Consider the following 16924-nt stretch of genomic DNA (forward strand, 5'->3'; position numbering starts at 1 on the left):
ACACTTGTCTTTATCTGGACACATTTTCCCCACAAATACAACATGCTAACGTTATTAGCACAAGTCTATGGCATTTTACATTGTATACATTAGCCTAGCGACAAGCGGAGATTTCCTCTGCTCATATGAAGCCAAACGAGGATTTGTGGATTAAAAAACTACACTGGACTTCTTGTCGGCATGAGGGTCAGTAAGTACTGTCTGTATTTTCATTCTAAAGTGGCCATTTCCTTTAAGTGATTAATTCATTCTGTATTGTAGTGATGGCCAAATGAAGCCTCATGAAGCATTTTCTTTATTCTATGAGCCCACTAGATGGGGCTTTTTGTTCAACAAAAGTTTGAAAGCACACTGAATTGCCATTCTTTGAGCCCATCTCTTTAAACCATGAGCGCCATCTAGTGGGCTCAGAAAATAAAGAAAATGCTTCATGAGGCTTCATTTGGCCATCACTACTGTATTGTCGTGTTTTTGAACCAAGCACATGCACATTATTTGACAGTGGTCACCCAGCTGCCTGTATTTTATCAGCAGTCAGCCAGTGTCGACATGCACAAGCGTGTAAAGTGGTGCATTAAGTTGAAAAGCCATTGTACAGTTCAGTTCAGTCACATTCTACATCAAATGTTTACTTCTGACACAACAAAACTGATGTTTTGATGACTCCAGCTTGTTCTACACTCTCACATCTTCAGAACCTGCCTGCCTGACACAGAGCACTCACAGGGAACACGCTGCCAGTGAAAAGCACAAAGCATCAAGTCCACAACCAGCTCGGCTTTAACCGAGCCTTCGGCCAGTTTGTTTCATCATCGCCCTCCCACTTCTTTGTTTTCCTCTCCCGCTCTCTCTCTCGGCCTCTGCTCTCCAGCAGCGTTGGACAGTCTGTCTGCTCTGAAGTCTTCATTAGCGCTGCTGGCCTGCCAAGCAGCAGAAGGGACAAACGGCTATTTAAGATCCTGAGCTCCTCTCCTTCCTCCCACTTCCACCTCCATCCTCCTCCCAACAAACCTCCTCCTCCTTTCCCAAAACTTCTCCTTTTCCTACCATGCTCTGATCCCCTCGTTCCATACTCCTCTCCTTCAACCTGTTTTACTTCTTTTACCACATCCACCTTCTTTTTCTTTCTCCGTATGGCTGCCGACCATACAGCCTTTTTGCTCCTCCTGTGCTTGCTACCTGGGGATCGGGGGAATTGTGCTCAGCAGAACATTGTGCTAATCAAATCTGGTCGGAGACCAGTCAGCCGTGCGTGGTCGTGTGTGCCATTTGGTAGCCACAGTGCCCAGCAGCAGGGGCTCCTGGACAAACACACACCTAGAGATCCGGGAGGCCCTTGAACAGCTCAGTGAAAGTGAACGTCACACTGAGAGACATGGAGCTCACTGCAACACTCGCACGAGCTCACACAGAAACACAGTGACTCACACACTGTTTTTGTCCTGGTGAGGACCTTCCATCGCCTGCTTCATCACATCTGTTAGTCCTTCTAAATACTTAGCAAAATATAAAGTCATAGAAATATGGCTCAGACTGTTGCTCAGCTGGTCACCAACATTGTTAGACGTTGATATACGGTTGAATTTAGGTTGGAGACCAAAATTCAATGTCAGGATGTCAACGTCGATTTGATGTAAAATGCTGACGACAGATGATGTTGATATTTTGTTGGTTTTAAGTTGTGTTAAGCAACCAATATCCAACCTTTTCCAAAGGTCTCATGCCAACGTCACCTTGATGTAGAATAATGACAGTAGTAAGGTAAAATGAACACAACCCCAAATTTGCAAAACATCATAATGTTATCGTCCTCAGACGTGAACCTGATTTCCAATATAGCCAAAATTCAACGTCTTTCTGATGTCATAGTGACGTATGTTGCCAGCTAGTAATTGACATTATGGAGAGGGTCCCCACAGAGACAGACCTTTGTGTTAAAGAGTATGACTCCTTCTTTAACCAGAAACAGCCTGAAATCACCATCACTGTTTTCACAAGATTACATTTCCAGAGGATCAGATTGTCATTTCACTAAAGCCCCATGTGTTTCTAAATCCTTCTTAAAGCTCATTTATTCTCCCTTTACACCTGTTTCACACATTGTTAAAGGGATAGTGCACCCCAAAATGAACTAATGTTTAATGAATATTTTGAGGTTTCAATTATGTGATTTTGGACGTTTGAATCTGGGGCGCCGTCAGCCTCCATTAGGTGGAGTTGTGTTGCTACCTCCTCTCCCCTTGGATCTCTGCAAGTGATGTGAGGACTCTAAAACTTCACCTGAGCCTCCCTCGGCATGAGGGTGAGTAGATAATGGCTGAATTTTCATTTTTGGGTGCACTATCCCTTTAAGGTCACGGCCCTCATACTATCATAGGTCCTTTACGATGACATGGATACAGCCACTAGATGGCACTAGAGGGCGGTGTCAAACATTTCACACAACAACAAAGGAGGTGACGGTGAGGGAGGTCGTAATGGTGTACTTACAACAGTGTTGTAAATGGCGGTGGTCTGTGCCGCCTTTATACATCTCCACATGTAGACGGAAACCTATTTTCGATAATTTCACTATATATTATTATATATTACCAATTTGTTTAGTGCCGTCTCCTACAAGGATATCTTGCTTTAACGACGCTGCCCTGCCCTGATGATCTCAGTCCACAAACATGGACGACAAGAATGCAGAGTGTGGACAGAAGGCTAACGCTGGGCATAAATGAGCCCTTAGTGTACGCATACCTATCACAATCATCATCCACCAGGCTCAGTAATAGAAGAATCTCAACCCACACTGTTTCCTCATTCAAACATGAATACATGAAACCATTTACATTTTATATTTGCACTCTTACCACTTTATATTACAACTGTTGCTCAACAATTTCCCTTGGAAAAATACAGTTTTATGTACAGTCTTAACTAAAGCCCTTTTTAAACAGGAATTGTGCAAATTTGCAGGAAAGCCCAATCAGTCTTTTTTCAGCATTGGCAGTATAAAAACAAAATCGGGGAGTGCAGCAAAATGCCGCCTACCTACTTTTGTTTATACAGAATGTGCCTTTTTCGGGGCAATGGGGGGCGTGAGCAAGTAACAAAACGTGTAGCTCAGTGTGTGACGTAAACAGTGACGTGGGAGGGAAGCCGCGGCTGGTCAGTCCTTCGGTGATTCTCTCATAAGTCGGCCCGTTCTTCACCGTCCCCGTCATCTGACGGTTAATGGCCTCTTCGTTTGCGAGGACAAGGAGGGCGCGCAATTCCTTGTCTCCCCAGTTGCTCATCTTTACAGTGTCTGTCAGGTTTGTGTTTCCCTCTTGCTACTAGCTGCTCGCTAATTCCTGCTATCAGCTGTTTGCTGTTTATCCACCACCAGTGGCTCGCACGTGCGGCGTCATCAACAGCTCCTCCCACAAGTCATCAACAGCCCCTCCGGTTGTGGAAGGCTGCCTCGGTCTGTTTAAACTAAAAAGGTTTCACCAATTTCACCTCGGATCAACTCGCCTTTCCGCCTCTGTGTGTCTAAACGCTCGCAGCTGTAAAAAGAGCTAATGTGCTGCAATGTGTTCCTCCAAAGAAAGTACTTTTATATGTAGCTGACTAACAGACACTGTGATGAGGAAACGTCAAATACAGTGGCGTAAGGTAGTTATAATGAGCCTCAGTGCACACTATTGTGACAGGCCCTAAGGCACGCTAGTTACTAGTTATTCATGTAAACTAGCTGCCGTATAATCTTATCATCACATGATCAAATAGAGAGTTGGCATTAGATTACACCAGCGTGCGTACTACCCAGAAATCATCATTGCATATATATGACAAAGATACCAATGGAAATTAGGGATTATTCATTTAAGTTTTTATTTAATAGTTTATGGTGAATACACATATATTTTATGACATATTTTGTTACAGATTGCTACTGGCTATTTTCCAAATAAAAATACATGATGGAGATGGAATATCTGCCTGCTCTGTGACGGGGCCCCGACAGATCTGTGGTGAGTCCCTGCAGAGACTCTCCTGGGCTTATTTGGGATGAGATGCCCTGCGATGACCTAGTGAGCACAGGGCCAACTCCTAAAGCCCCTAAGTACTGTGTGTAGAAACCAGTTGCAGGGGTTCATCCGCCAGGAGGAGCAGAGATTATAGACGCTGAAACGGTTTACTTCGCCTGAAATCAGCTCATATTTGATGTAAATGAGAGAGCGCTCTCCACACACACTAAACATTAGGGTTTAAGGTCACAAAAATTTGCAGTAGATTTTTGTAATACCCTGATACAGATTGTTGTTTTTATGCATAAACCTTAAGTAGCAAGGCGACTGTAGGAGTGACTGATTTTACCTTCTACTGTGTCCATGAAAGCTCTGAGAGATGTTACTCAACAGAACTGCAGGTAAATGAAAGCAATATGGGTGGAAATGATTTACAGTGAGAAAGAACCGACTCTGTCTGCAACAGACAAACTGACAATGTGTTTTTAACAAAGAAAGAACTAATTTATTTCTCTTTACTCAACAACACACAAAACAATGTGAATATATACAATGTGGTCGGGTTAGAGCAGTGATTCTAAATGTCAGGCTGTGACACAATACCGCTCTCTGCTTCTTATTGAACATATCATTAGCTTTACAGGATAACTCTTTGGTCACTTGATGGGCCATCAGCATGTCACAGCTTTGAGTGTAAAAGCTGAAATACATGCATCATGTAGATGGGGGCAGAGTTTTTTTTACCTGCAACACCAACCTGGTCTCACTCAGTGACTTCTGGCATCAGACACCAACCTAAAAGCTGTCCTTTCACGTCAGCATGACGGCACCCAGTGGTGTCAGGTGGAAACGCTGCGGGACAACAACGAAAGTTAAGGCAGTTGAAGTCCAAGTAGGGCAGGTGGGAGGGGTGGTGGATGGGTCCAACAACCAAAAAGAAAACATCGCGCTACATTCGTTATCCATGTATTCTGGCCCTTAGCTGCCTTTTTATCTCATGAAGATGCTGCAGACCACAGGGCTTTTTAGCACCACAAGTATATATATATATATCTATCTACTAGTCCATGGCCATTGGTAGCTTTGTCACCTTCTACCTATGCCAGTCCTCAATGCCTATGTGCAGTTTCACATAGATTGACCACGTCAGTGAGTAGAAAAACATGGGACAGACAGAATGACTGACTGACAGAATGACACACTGACAGTTTCTGTGATTATGTACAGCATACCATACCATGACTTAGTCATACCAAACATTAGAAACAACACCAACATTGGTCCACAGGGGGAGCCACAGCGATCGGTCGCATTTTAGCCATTTTGAAGCATTTTTCTGTTGTTATAGCGCCACCCAGTTGCCAATTAGAGTTAAATTTCTCCAGTCACCTTGAGGCGTCCTGTTCTACATATCTACCAAGTTTAGTAAAAATCCATATGGCAGTTAGGCCTAGATAAGATATGAGCTCTCTAGCGCCCCCATTTTGTTTGATGGGGTCAATAATGGAGGGGTCCCCTCAGATTATGTGTGGTAAGGCAAGGCAAGACAAGTTTATTTGTAGAGCACAATTCGTACACAAAGTAATTCAAAGTGCTATACAGAACAAGAAAATGCATTAAAATCACAATACAAAATAAAAACATAAATAATCATTATAAAATGAACTTTAAAAGAGAAAAGTGCAGATAAGATCCTTTCAGTCATATGCACAGTGAAATAGAGCTGTTTTGAGCCTAGATTTGAACATTGTCAGAGTAGAGGCCTGTCTCACATCTTCAGAAAGACTGTTCCAGATTTTAGCTGCATAAAACTGGAATCCTGATTCCCCATGTTTAGTCCTGACCCTGGGCACCACCACGAGGCCGGTCCCTGAGGTCCTGTGGTCATATGCCTACAAAGTTGCGTGGTGATGGGTGAAACCCTTGAGATGTTATACACCTTTATGTGATGAGCCACGCCCTCCGCAATATTCATTGCCTTATAGAAGCTCAGTTTTAGCAAGTTTTCCAACTTTTGCCAAGAGGGAACTTTAGATATTGGTCCCTAGATTATGTTCACCCAGTTTCATGCAGATCGCTCAAACTTCCTAGGAAGAGATCCATTTGAAGTGTTTTTCAAAACATTCAAAATGGAGGAAAATCTATATAAGCGGAAGTTATGGGTTCTTGAGGCAAATGTGTTCCTCATGAGGAGAGGCATCTCTGTGCAAAGTTTCATGTCTTTACCACATACGGGGCATGAGATATGCCCATTCAAAGTTTGACATTTCAATGGGTTGCTATAGCGCCCCCCTTTGGCCAATTGATGTAATATTGCTTCATTGGCATCCTCCCATGACCCTCTACCACTGTGCCAAATTTCACATGGATTGACCAAGTCAGTGAGGAGAAAAACATGGAACACACACACACACACACACACACACACACAGAGTTTTCCTAGTAAGATATAGATTTTGAAGTCAGTCTGTTACAGAACACCGTACACACCCATTGACAGCTTCAGGACGGGAGGGAAAGAGGGAGCAAGACTTTAAAAATATCTCCATTTGATGGAATGGTGTAGCCATAAAAAAGTATTTGGTTTCAATATTTTGCTTCGTGTTAACATCAGGAAGCCTAAGTTCAATGAAGAGCTCAAACAAACAAACAAACAAAATAAACATCAATTTATTTATGTATTTATTAACTTATTTGTATCTGTGAACTTTAAAGTCATAAATAAAAATGAAAGAATAAGCAGTTTTTCAAGAAGTTGTGTGAGTGAAAGTAGCAAGACTAGAGTGTAAAAGTACTCTGTTACAAGTCCTGCATTTAAAATTTTAACTTTAAATAAGAGTACAGAAATATAAGCATCAGAATAATAGAATCAGAATATGTTATATATAAGTTCCAACAGTCGAGGTGCCCATTTCAGTGTCATATTATTAAATTCAAATTAGTAATTTGGGTTCATCACCTTAACGTTGGAGCTGGTATATACATATATATATATATATATATATATATATATATATAGATATATATATTTGCAAGTTTAGATTATTGTCAAAATATAAATGAACCAACTAGTAGCTAAAGCTTTAAAATAAATGAAGTGGAGTTAAAAGTACAATATTTACCTCTCAGATCTCCAGCCACTACTGAATGTGAAGGTTACATCCGAAATTGTTGCACATCTAAAGATTAATACAGCCTCATGTTGTGTAAATCATGTTTGCACACTGAGTCCGAAACTTTTGTCCGTCGTTAGAATTTTCATAACAGGTTTGATTTTCTGCATTTTTGCAGCATCCATCAGAACCAGGGCCGACTGCTCTGAGACAACAAGGGAGGCTGAACGTCCCCTAAAATTTCATGGAAGAAATGGTCACATATGCACTATTGAATTTACATTAAAATCAGAATTTATATTGCATTAAACCTGCGCTAGGATGCGTTTCACATCACGACTATGATGTTCAAACATCAGCTGTTTATCACCTGTTTTCAAACGCGACCTCCCTGTCATACATTCTCGTGTCAGCACGGTAGACGCGGAGCCTCCAAGCATTCCTATGAGACAGCGCTGAGCAGGGTTTTTCATGAAGCAAAGCCAGACACTCCTTGGATAAATGCAACAAAATCGTCACTTCCAGGGAGGCTCAGCTTCCCTGGGACCTAATGCAGCGGTAGGCAGGAGAGGACGCTCAGTGTCTGCGTGATGATTGGAGGAATTGTATAAAAGGCTGAACCCCTTTGTGACTGACAGCACTTTGGAAATACACACCGGCATCGTCACGTTTCGAGCTCAGTCCCATGTGGATATTTGCGAGTGGAGTCTTCTGACAAAGTGCCGTCCGGAGTTCCTTTGGTTCCATTGGTTGGGGCGTCCTGGAACGCCAACAGCAGATGTAAGGGGAAACCTAGCACGTGAAGCAGTGACTCGCCTTGATAGGATGACTGTTTGTGTGTTACTAGTTGAATAAAGAGATGTCAACGGATGACATCAGCTCTTATAAACTGATCAAAAATTCAGAAACTGTTTTAAACGTGGCCTGGTGTGAGGACAAACACAGAGGCCTCATGTTTGTGGTCATATTAAAAGAAACAGAATTTAAGAGTCATTCAGGTTTGTTGAACTGAAGTGAAAACGCGTCACGTGTCCATCAGCCCTTTGTCATATTATGTATCTACATGTGTGTTTTAGGAGCTTAAACTTTCCCTTGATCTCCTAAATGTCCCCCTCTCAGTGGAGACCTGTCTCTATCCATCTGTGTCCACTAGGGCCTGTTCCTCTGCTTTCACCCCTCCCTCCTCTGTAGTCCTCCTCTCCAGCCTTCCATCCTTTTTCATCAAAGGCGATACACGTCGCCTGCGATTCCCACCGCTGCCGCCGCCACCTCCATCCCCCACCTGCGCTGTGCAGTAAGTAATGCGATCGTGTTAACCCCTGCTGTGTGTGTCTACGTGGGTGAGTCATGCTGGGTTCGTGTCATCGCGCCCCCCCTCCCTCCAACTCCCCCTTCTGTCTGCCTGCAGGCCAGCGGTGCCCTATGCACCGCAGGTGAGCTGTCACTGCCTATCTGAGCCGCCTGCCACACTGGCCTGCCAAGAATAGACTCGACTCCACTGTTTGCAACTGATACACACACTCACACACATGCATGGACATTCACACCTGCCTGCGCAAATAAAATGCACATATACCCAGGCCCTGACCCGTACGGGCGTTCTGTTACCAAACAGGCATTTTACTTTAAAGACTTTTGATGTGATTCAAACTGATTTAGATTTGTTCCAAGTTATTTTATCTTGAATTGAATACTCTGAGTAGAAACAAAAGCACCGCAGCCTTCAAAGATTTACACAGTATTTTATATTTTACAGAGGAGGTCAAAACTCTCCATTGAAAGAATAATAATTCAAGGTAGTAAAGAAACATCACAGAACATCAGTTCAGATTGAGGGCCACTCATGTGAGGAGCTGGTCTTTATTTATCATTTATTTTTTGATCCTTCCCAAAGCCACACATATTTTTTTATCCAGTCTCCCTGAGTGACTGGAGGAAAATGCATGACCCTCCCTCCACCTTTGATTGAAAAAACCATGGATTTGGAGGGGATTTTCTTCAAAAATCTGCTGTAAAATAAATGCAAAAAAACCCAGCAACATTTAAACAATCCCAGCTCAAGGCCCGCTAACAACCTTGTTCTGGAGCTCTCTACTGTGACACAGAGTCTTCATCAACAGCAGGAGTCTCTCAGTTGTCATGGAGATAAATGAACTCGCAAACAAGCCTACTACTTTTTAAGGTTTCACCCAGAGTATTTTAAGGACTCTCAGAATAAGGACTTGGTCATTGTGATTATCATCGTTAGCTCATGTGAGTTAACTGAAGAGCTGCCAAGTGGACTCTGAGCTGGAATTGACCTATGGCTAAGCCCCGCCCCCTCCACTCACTCTGACAAGCTATCAACATTCAGTGCCCGGCGCTATGGCAGGTGTCACAGTACACGGCATTTCACAGGAGGCAACTGATGATTTTTGGAGACATAACGATCAGATGTCATTGAGAAGTAACCAAAAGGGCCTAAACTACGCATTGGAGGGATATATTCATCATTTTATTGTTGAGAAGGTCGATGAAAAGCTTAAATTACAAGCCAAAATTTACAGGTCACAGTGTACGCTTGTGAACCGCATCTGGTTGCCGTCACCATCAAAGACAACAAGTTAAAGTGCCACTGAAGTTAAGGTTTTTGGCTCAGAATATGAGAAAAGGATAACGGCCTTTTTACCATCTTTACCAAGAGTGTCTCTCCGTTAGTTTGGTGCTACAGTATTTACACTGAATCATTCAGCATAACGTTTGCCAACCTTTGTTATCTCTGCCATTACAGATAAGTTAATGAAGCTAAGCTCCAGAAGTTAACGTTAGCTTAACTAGAGCCCTTTGGACAACAGCTAACAATGATGTACGATCACCAAAGTACAAAACTAGAACAAAATAGGCTAATGAACTCCCAGCAAACAAGGTGACATGATGAACAACGCAGCTAGGAGCTAACGTTAGGCTAACTTTAGCTAACGTTAGCTAGAGATGTTAAAGATAACTTTATATTTCTTTCCAGCAAAGTGACAATATGTTGCCTCAAACACAATGTTGACTTACCTTAGAACAGATGTAGACATCATTGTTAATCTTATTCACGTTGAGTTGATGTTGTGGTCTAACGTTACCACACAACTTTATCCAAAGGAGACACTTTTCTCGGTTGAGATGTGGTTTAAAGTGTAAAAAATACACGTGGTCGCCCAGCCTCTCAGGATACCTTGTGTCAGAGTTGCATGTACCCCATGCACACCGTTTGACCATTTTTAAACTTCAAATCTCAGAAAAAGCTCATAAAATTGAACAAACTGACTTTCTGTAATGCATTTCAATGGATGTCCAGGCAGAGAATGTCCCAGTGTATGGGAATGGCTATACAGGATTGTGGGTCGTTTAGTCACATACAAGACACGGTGAAGTGAGGAGTCGAGCTGCCACAGGAGCTGGTCTGTACAAGCAGAGAGCAAGTGGGGACAAATGATTTTAGTTGCAGGGCGGTAAGGCTGGAAATGAGACAGTGGCGTGAAGTGTGGCGCTCCTGGATGTGCCCCCCAACTTTTGTAAAGGCCCCTGAGTGCATATTGAGTCATCAAACACTTGAAATTGTTTAACCCTGTTTTACAGACAGAAAAAAGGCAGGTTATTTGGTGTAAAAATACTCTGAAACTATTTTTTTTAAATATAACAAGAGATAATTGACCAATTAACAATGGGACACAGGGTTAAAACTAGTGAAAGCATGAAAAAAAAATCCCCATGAAATGAAAAATACAGTTTCCCATACAAAAATATTTCATTCTATCATTATCACTTTTCTAATCCAGAAAATATTGCATTTTTGGATATATTTTTTTATAGTACATATAATAGCGTATATATTTTTTGTATTTATTTGGCTGTATTTGATTGACATTATGTTGCTCACACTCACACCAGTGGAGGTCCTTCATATTTCCCACTTCCTCTTCTCTACATATGAGCTTATGGTGATGTTTAATTATTCACTGCTGCAACATTAGTGATGGCCAAATGAAGCCTCATGAAGCGTTGTCTTTATTTTCTGAGCCCCCTAGGTGGCGCTCATGGTTTAAAGAGAGAGGCTCAAAGAATGGCAATTCAGTGTGCTTTCAACCTTTTGTTGAACAAAAAGCGCCATCTAGTGGGCTCATAAAATAAAGAAAATGCTTCATGAGGCTTCATTTGGCCATCACTATGCAACATCCCTGTTTGCTCATCATCACGTTTCACTTCTGCCTTTCTGCAGAGAGTGTGCACTGCTCTGCTGCTACAGTAAAATATCACTCAAACCTAACAAATTGTGACTGAATGACAGGCTCTCAGATGCACACCAGAGACAAACCCCAGGATGTTTTCCTTGTAACACTGAGCTGAAATGCCTCCTACTGTATAATCAAGACAAAGGAAGGAGTCCAACCTTCAAAGAGCAAAGCGATCACAGCTCCCCTTAAGGCGTGTTATGGCTATAGGTCAGCAGTCCAGCTCAGTTCCCGACAACAGGAAATACATGGCTTTATTTTGTTGACTGAGAAGTGTGTGTGTGTGTGTGTGGAGAGGGGTTAGAGAGAAGTCCAGAGGAAAAGCAAAGCAGAGAAAAGCAGAGAGACAGACCCAGGTGCTGACCCTGACTGTGACTGACCTTTACCTCTCAGTTTGAGTTTGTCGTCTCTACGTCCATTTCTACATGTTATTACATGTATTAAGTCTTTATGACAATTACAGGTGTGCGTCTGAGCTGACACTGAGGGCATTAGCCATACAGTGTATTATAGCAGAGGTGTAAATCACTAGTTTCAGGTTCCAGGTTCATAGACAAAACCCTTTTTTTTTTTTTTTTGTTACCATTACATTGCATAATTAGGCTAGCAGCTAGCAGAGTTTTCCTTTAATAATCTTAACAAATGTCATGTATTATTTACACTTTTTTTTACTCACCGTTGGTTGAAGTCACTGCCTGCATCTCACGGCACAACAACGCGGCTGATTTTCACCCTGCATGTGTGTTTTTTCTGCTGAACATTGTTGAGATAGAGCAGCTAATGTGGCCCTAGCAAGATGTTAGCACAGTGAGAAGAAGAAGATATACTTTATTAATTCCTGACAGTGATGGGCAAAGCAGTTCTTTAGATGTTACTGAATCACTAGAATCAGTTCATTAAAAAGATTCGTTCAAAAGATTTGTGCACCATCAAGGCAGAAATACGCCCGCCGGGAGCCGTTCAGCACCGCGGACCGATGAAACGGGGGAAACAAATGTGAACAAAAATGGTTCCATAATTCATATTAAATTCAAAAGATAACGAAAAAAAAGCTACAAGTGAGAGGGAATAGTGATAAAGTGGTCAAACTTGGTCAAATCCACAGCCTCAACCCATCCGACACTGTTAGACTGACTCACCAGCAGACATCACTACATGAGGGTATACAGTATTCACTACTTTGCCAAACACTTACCATGCCATGTCATGTGGCTAATTGCAATCAGGGGCAAACTGCACTCAGCTGCCAAACTTTGTGGGCGTGTTTGCGCTGGTATACCATTAGCGCAATATCCTTTGTGAATAGGACGTTAAGAAGGAGCAAACTGCGGGTGCAAGTGAAGTGCAATTCAAGGTGCTATCAGCGGCCGCAGTTCATTCTTTGTGAATTCGGCCCTATGTCTGTTAAAACCATGGGGAGGTGTGTGATTGTGTTCATGTGGCTTGACTCCTGGCTACATTAGCCGTTAGCTTGGAGAAAACGGTCCCTATGAAAGTGTATCGCTGAGAAGAAATGATTTGAATCACTCAGGGATCGGGGTTACTTCATTCACCGAGTGATTCGTCACGTGGTAGGCAGTCCTTCCCTGCACCCTGGCTGCCTCGTGACTCGCGAGTGATTCATTGTTCACACGGACCGAATCGGCAGTTTCACTCCCGGCCTGCACGCTCGCTGCTGAACTCAAGTGAACTCAAGTGAGGAATGAACGAATCAGTTCCGGAAATCAACAGATTTGTTCTTTTGAGCAATTCGTTGGCAAACGACACAACACTAGTTCCTGAGGGGAAATTCAATTTTTTTTCCACACTGTTGTCATATACACACACAAACCCAAAATACACACACATGCACAAACAGGACCTATACATACATTAAATGGAGAGATGGGGGTCGCCTCGGACGGGCTCCCCAAGCAGTTGGGGGTTCAGTGCTTTCCCCAAGGGCACCTCGGCAATGCCCAGGAGCTACCAGGTCAGGCTCCATACTTGGGCCATACGTCAGCCAAAAGTGGCCCTCAACAGTGTGCCACGTGGCCCCCAACCATTTTCTAATTCATTATGACAATAACTTTATTCACACTGGGAACTGTTTTGGTACTGTTAATATACAGAAGATGATGGAGTGCATAAAAATGAGGCTTGTTGCCAGTGGAGGATCCCCTGGACCCCCAGGCAGAGGTCAAGGCTCGGCCCCTAATGTCCTCAAATCTTCAACAACAGATCACGGTTTCAGACCATTACTTAGTCTCACAACTCTGTTCGACATTCCAAATGTTATCAAACCCAGTGGGATAAATCCTGATAGTAAGTCATTTTGTGGGGTTGTGATGCTCTAAACAACGTAACCACTGATTTACAGATGTTTTTTCCCCAATGTTATTCTATGGAAAAACTTCTTTCTGGGCCCACTGGCATCATGTGAAGGACTCCAGAGGTGTAAGTGCACTATTTGGCCACTACGAAAATTAGTCTTAAAGCCTGGCACACTTCCTGGGGGCCTGTTCTGTCCCTACTCTATGTTCATTTTGTCCATATCTGCACAGGTTTCTTGAAACCTCACAAATACGGGTGAAACGAAGCCACTGGAGATCTTGGGGGCAGTGTAGCGTAGTTCAAGCGAGATACAACTGTTGGAGATGAAGAAGAAACCGAAGTAATGGCAGAAAGGAATGTATCTGTAATGAAGTTAGAAAAGATCTCCATGCACGTGTCAGGATGGCCGCACAGACTACAGCTGTCTACAGCGCTGCCTCCATTTAAAAGGTACAATATTACTGTGAAACTTGTGACTCCGCCCTCTTGTGCCATACATTCGCTGTATCTATGCCAACTTAAACGACGCGTGAAAGTATGAGGGCAGTGACGTTTACAGTGTTTGAAACGGATGTGTATATTTTCCTACGTAAAGAGGGTACAAATGAGCTTTAACGCTTTAACGCTTTAACTCTGGAGCCAATTTCTACACATGCTGCGACTGTGCGGAGAAATATTATATAAGAGACAATTCAGTTTAATTTATTAGGCATCTTATGCAACCAATGGTAATTAATCAAGCTGAGTGTGTTGTATCAATCATTGAGATGCAGAGGATGTTGGACTGACTGGTGTCTGTGAGATATCAGCCCCATGTATGTGTCTAACTTTGATTTACATTCCTTCGTTCCCTCTCTTCTCTCCCCCTTTTCTTTTGAGGCTTAGAAAATAGAAGTTCCTTTCATTGTTAAAGCCACACAGACAATTTGTTTGACAATGTCAGTCTGTGCAGCGCTGCAGAGGAGAGAATTATTTCTACTTATCACTCCTCTGATATCCCTCCCTCCCAGCCTTGCTTAATTCTTTCCCTTTATTTCCTCCTCCCTTCCCCTCTACTCATTTGGCATTAACATATAACTGCTGTGAGCCCTGCCGTAAACACAACGGGAGGCTCACTGTGTGTGTGTGTGTGTGTGTGTGTGTGTGTGTGCGTGTGTGGCGCCGTGTAAGCCGGGGTGCCTTTGATCCGATAAAAACCTCTAATTTGGATGGTTGAAAGAGTTTACATACTTTTCTTCTCCTCCGTTCCTTTGCTTTTTCTTCTGCTTCCCATTTACATTTGGCTTCAGCCTGCTGTTGGAGACTCGCAGCTGAGTTTCACGATGTGGACCGAGCCAACGCTACGAGAAGGAAATGTTTTGACAATTGGCTTTGTCAAATTTGGTTTGAGATTTCTTCATCGCCTTGCGCGGCAGACCATTAGATTAAGACTGCGCTTGTGTAAATCCTTTTCACTCCTCACATGATTGATGTTCTATTTCAAAGTAAAGCAACAACAAACAAGTTTCCGCAGAGCGAGGGCTTTTGAATAGCACGCCATTCATCACTGGCATGCTTGGCCTTTTACATGAGTGCCACAAAATGTTTTCTGACTCAGTTATCAAACAGGCATTTTATTTTAAAGACTTTTCGCTTTTGATTTGATTTAAATTGATTTGCATTTGCTTAAAAGTTCTTTTTTTCTTCTTGAATTGAATACACTGATTAGAAACAAAACCACAGCAGCCTTCAAAGCTCACAGTGCAGCACTGAGTAAGGCTTCATATTTCCAACAATGGCAGATTTACTATAGAAGCAGAAGGAAACAACAGTACTCTCAATGTGCAAATTTCAAGTTTTGTATATATCATGAAAATTTATTAATACAAAGCCCTGTGCAAAGGTCTATGACTCGACCTTTTGTGTATTTGTAACCAGGTCTTACTCAGCCTTTAACATTACCTGCAAACAGAAAGGTCTGAGGTCACCACTATTTCATAGTCATGTCCTGGTTTGAGGGTAAAACTTTTAAAACGCCCTGAATAACTAGAGTAATTAGTCTTTGGCTGTAGATAATCAGAGAATTCACACAGAGAATAACACACAGGCACGTGGTAACTCTTCTTCTGGGAAATATTATTGACAATTTAACAATGCCATCTAACAACTCCCATTCCAACCCAAATTAAAAAAAAAAAAACAAGAAAAGAAATGAAATTAAATTGTGGCCAAAAGGAAAAAAAAAAAGTTGGCTGCAGTGATTGTCCCTTTAATTTGGTTGTGCACAAGACAGTACCTCTGAGCTTAGTCCAAAACAAGATGTCAGATGTGATCCTTCAATGATGGAAAGATCTTACTGGTGTTGTGGCGGAAATGGGGTCTAGCAAGTTGGTAGAGTTGAAATGCACTGTTCCAACACATCCTCACTGTGACCTTGTCACATGTCCACCTTTGGTCATGGACTTTCCACGTCCACATACGACGTCCAAGGTACCCTGGGTGTGTTGGTTGTTGACGTTCTGGGCACATGCATTGTCTGTTTTCAAAATACACTTCTGTTTTGACAGGAAATGTACAGTTTGCATTTAGTTTCTTTTTTAATCACCTTTTATCCTGTCTGTCCGAAATAAAATGCTGGATGTCCCACAACCTTCTCAGATTAAATGAAAATAAAACTGAAATCATTCTCTTCAGTCCCCCAAAGTCAATCCCTGTACCACACAAACATCTTGGTTCCCTGTCTGCCAATATCAAACCCACAGCCAGGAACCTGGGTGTGATCGTTGATGGTGACCTTACCTTTGATAAGCACATAAAAAGTGTTGTTCAAGTGTGCTTTTATCAGCTCAGGAGCATCTCTAAAATTAAGTCCTATCTCTCTTTGCCTGATCTTGAGAAGGTTATCCATGCTTTTATTTCATCTCGCCTGGACTATTGCAATTCTCTGTACTCGGGGCTTAACCAAAAACTGCTGCTGCTCGTCTCCTAACAAACGCTAGGAGACAAAAGCACATTACCCCCGTTTCAGCCTCTCTTCACTGGTTACCAGATAGTTTTAGAATTGATTTTAAGATTTTACTGATGACTTTTAAATCACTTCCAGCTTAGCACCTGGCTATATTGCTGAGTTACTCCTCCCCTATGAGCCTGGGCGCAGCTTCAGATCCTCGGCCAGAGGCTGGTTGGCTGTTCCTGAGTCCCGGCTCAAGACTAAGGGCGACCGGGCTTTTGCAGTCAGGGCTCCTCAGCTCTGGAACTC

At 42.6% G+C, this 16924-nt stretch overlaps 1 pseudogene; it reads left to right on the plus strand.

The window, feature by feature from the left end:
* The window catches only part of LOC144458872 (uncharacterized), a 156303-nt pseudogene extending 147702 nt beyond the window's left edge, over positions 1-8601 (plus strand).
* The last annotated feature ends 8323 nt before the right edge of the window (positions 8602-16924 follow it).

The sequence above is a fragment of the Epinephelus lanceolatus genome, chromosome 20 (assembly GCF_041903045.1).
Source record: "Epinephelus lanceolatus isolate andai-2023 chromosome 20, ASM4190304v1, whole genome shotgun sequence".
Classification (NCBI taxonomy): Eukaryota; Metazoa; Chordata; class Actinopteri; order Perciformes; family Serranidae; genus Epinephelus; species Epinephelus lanceolatus.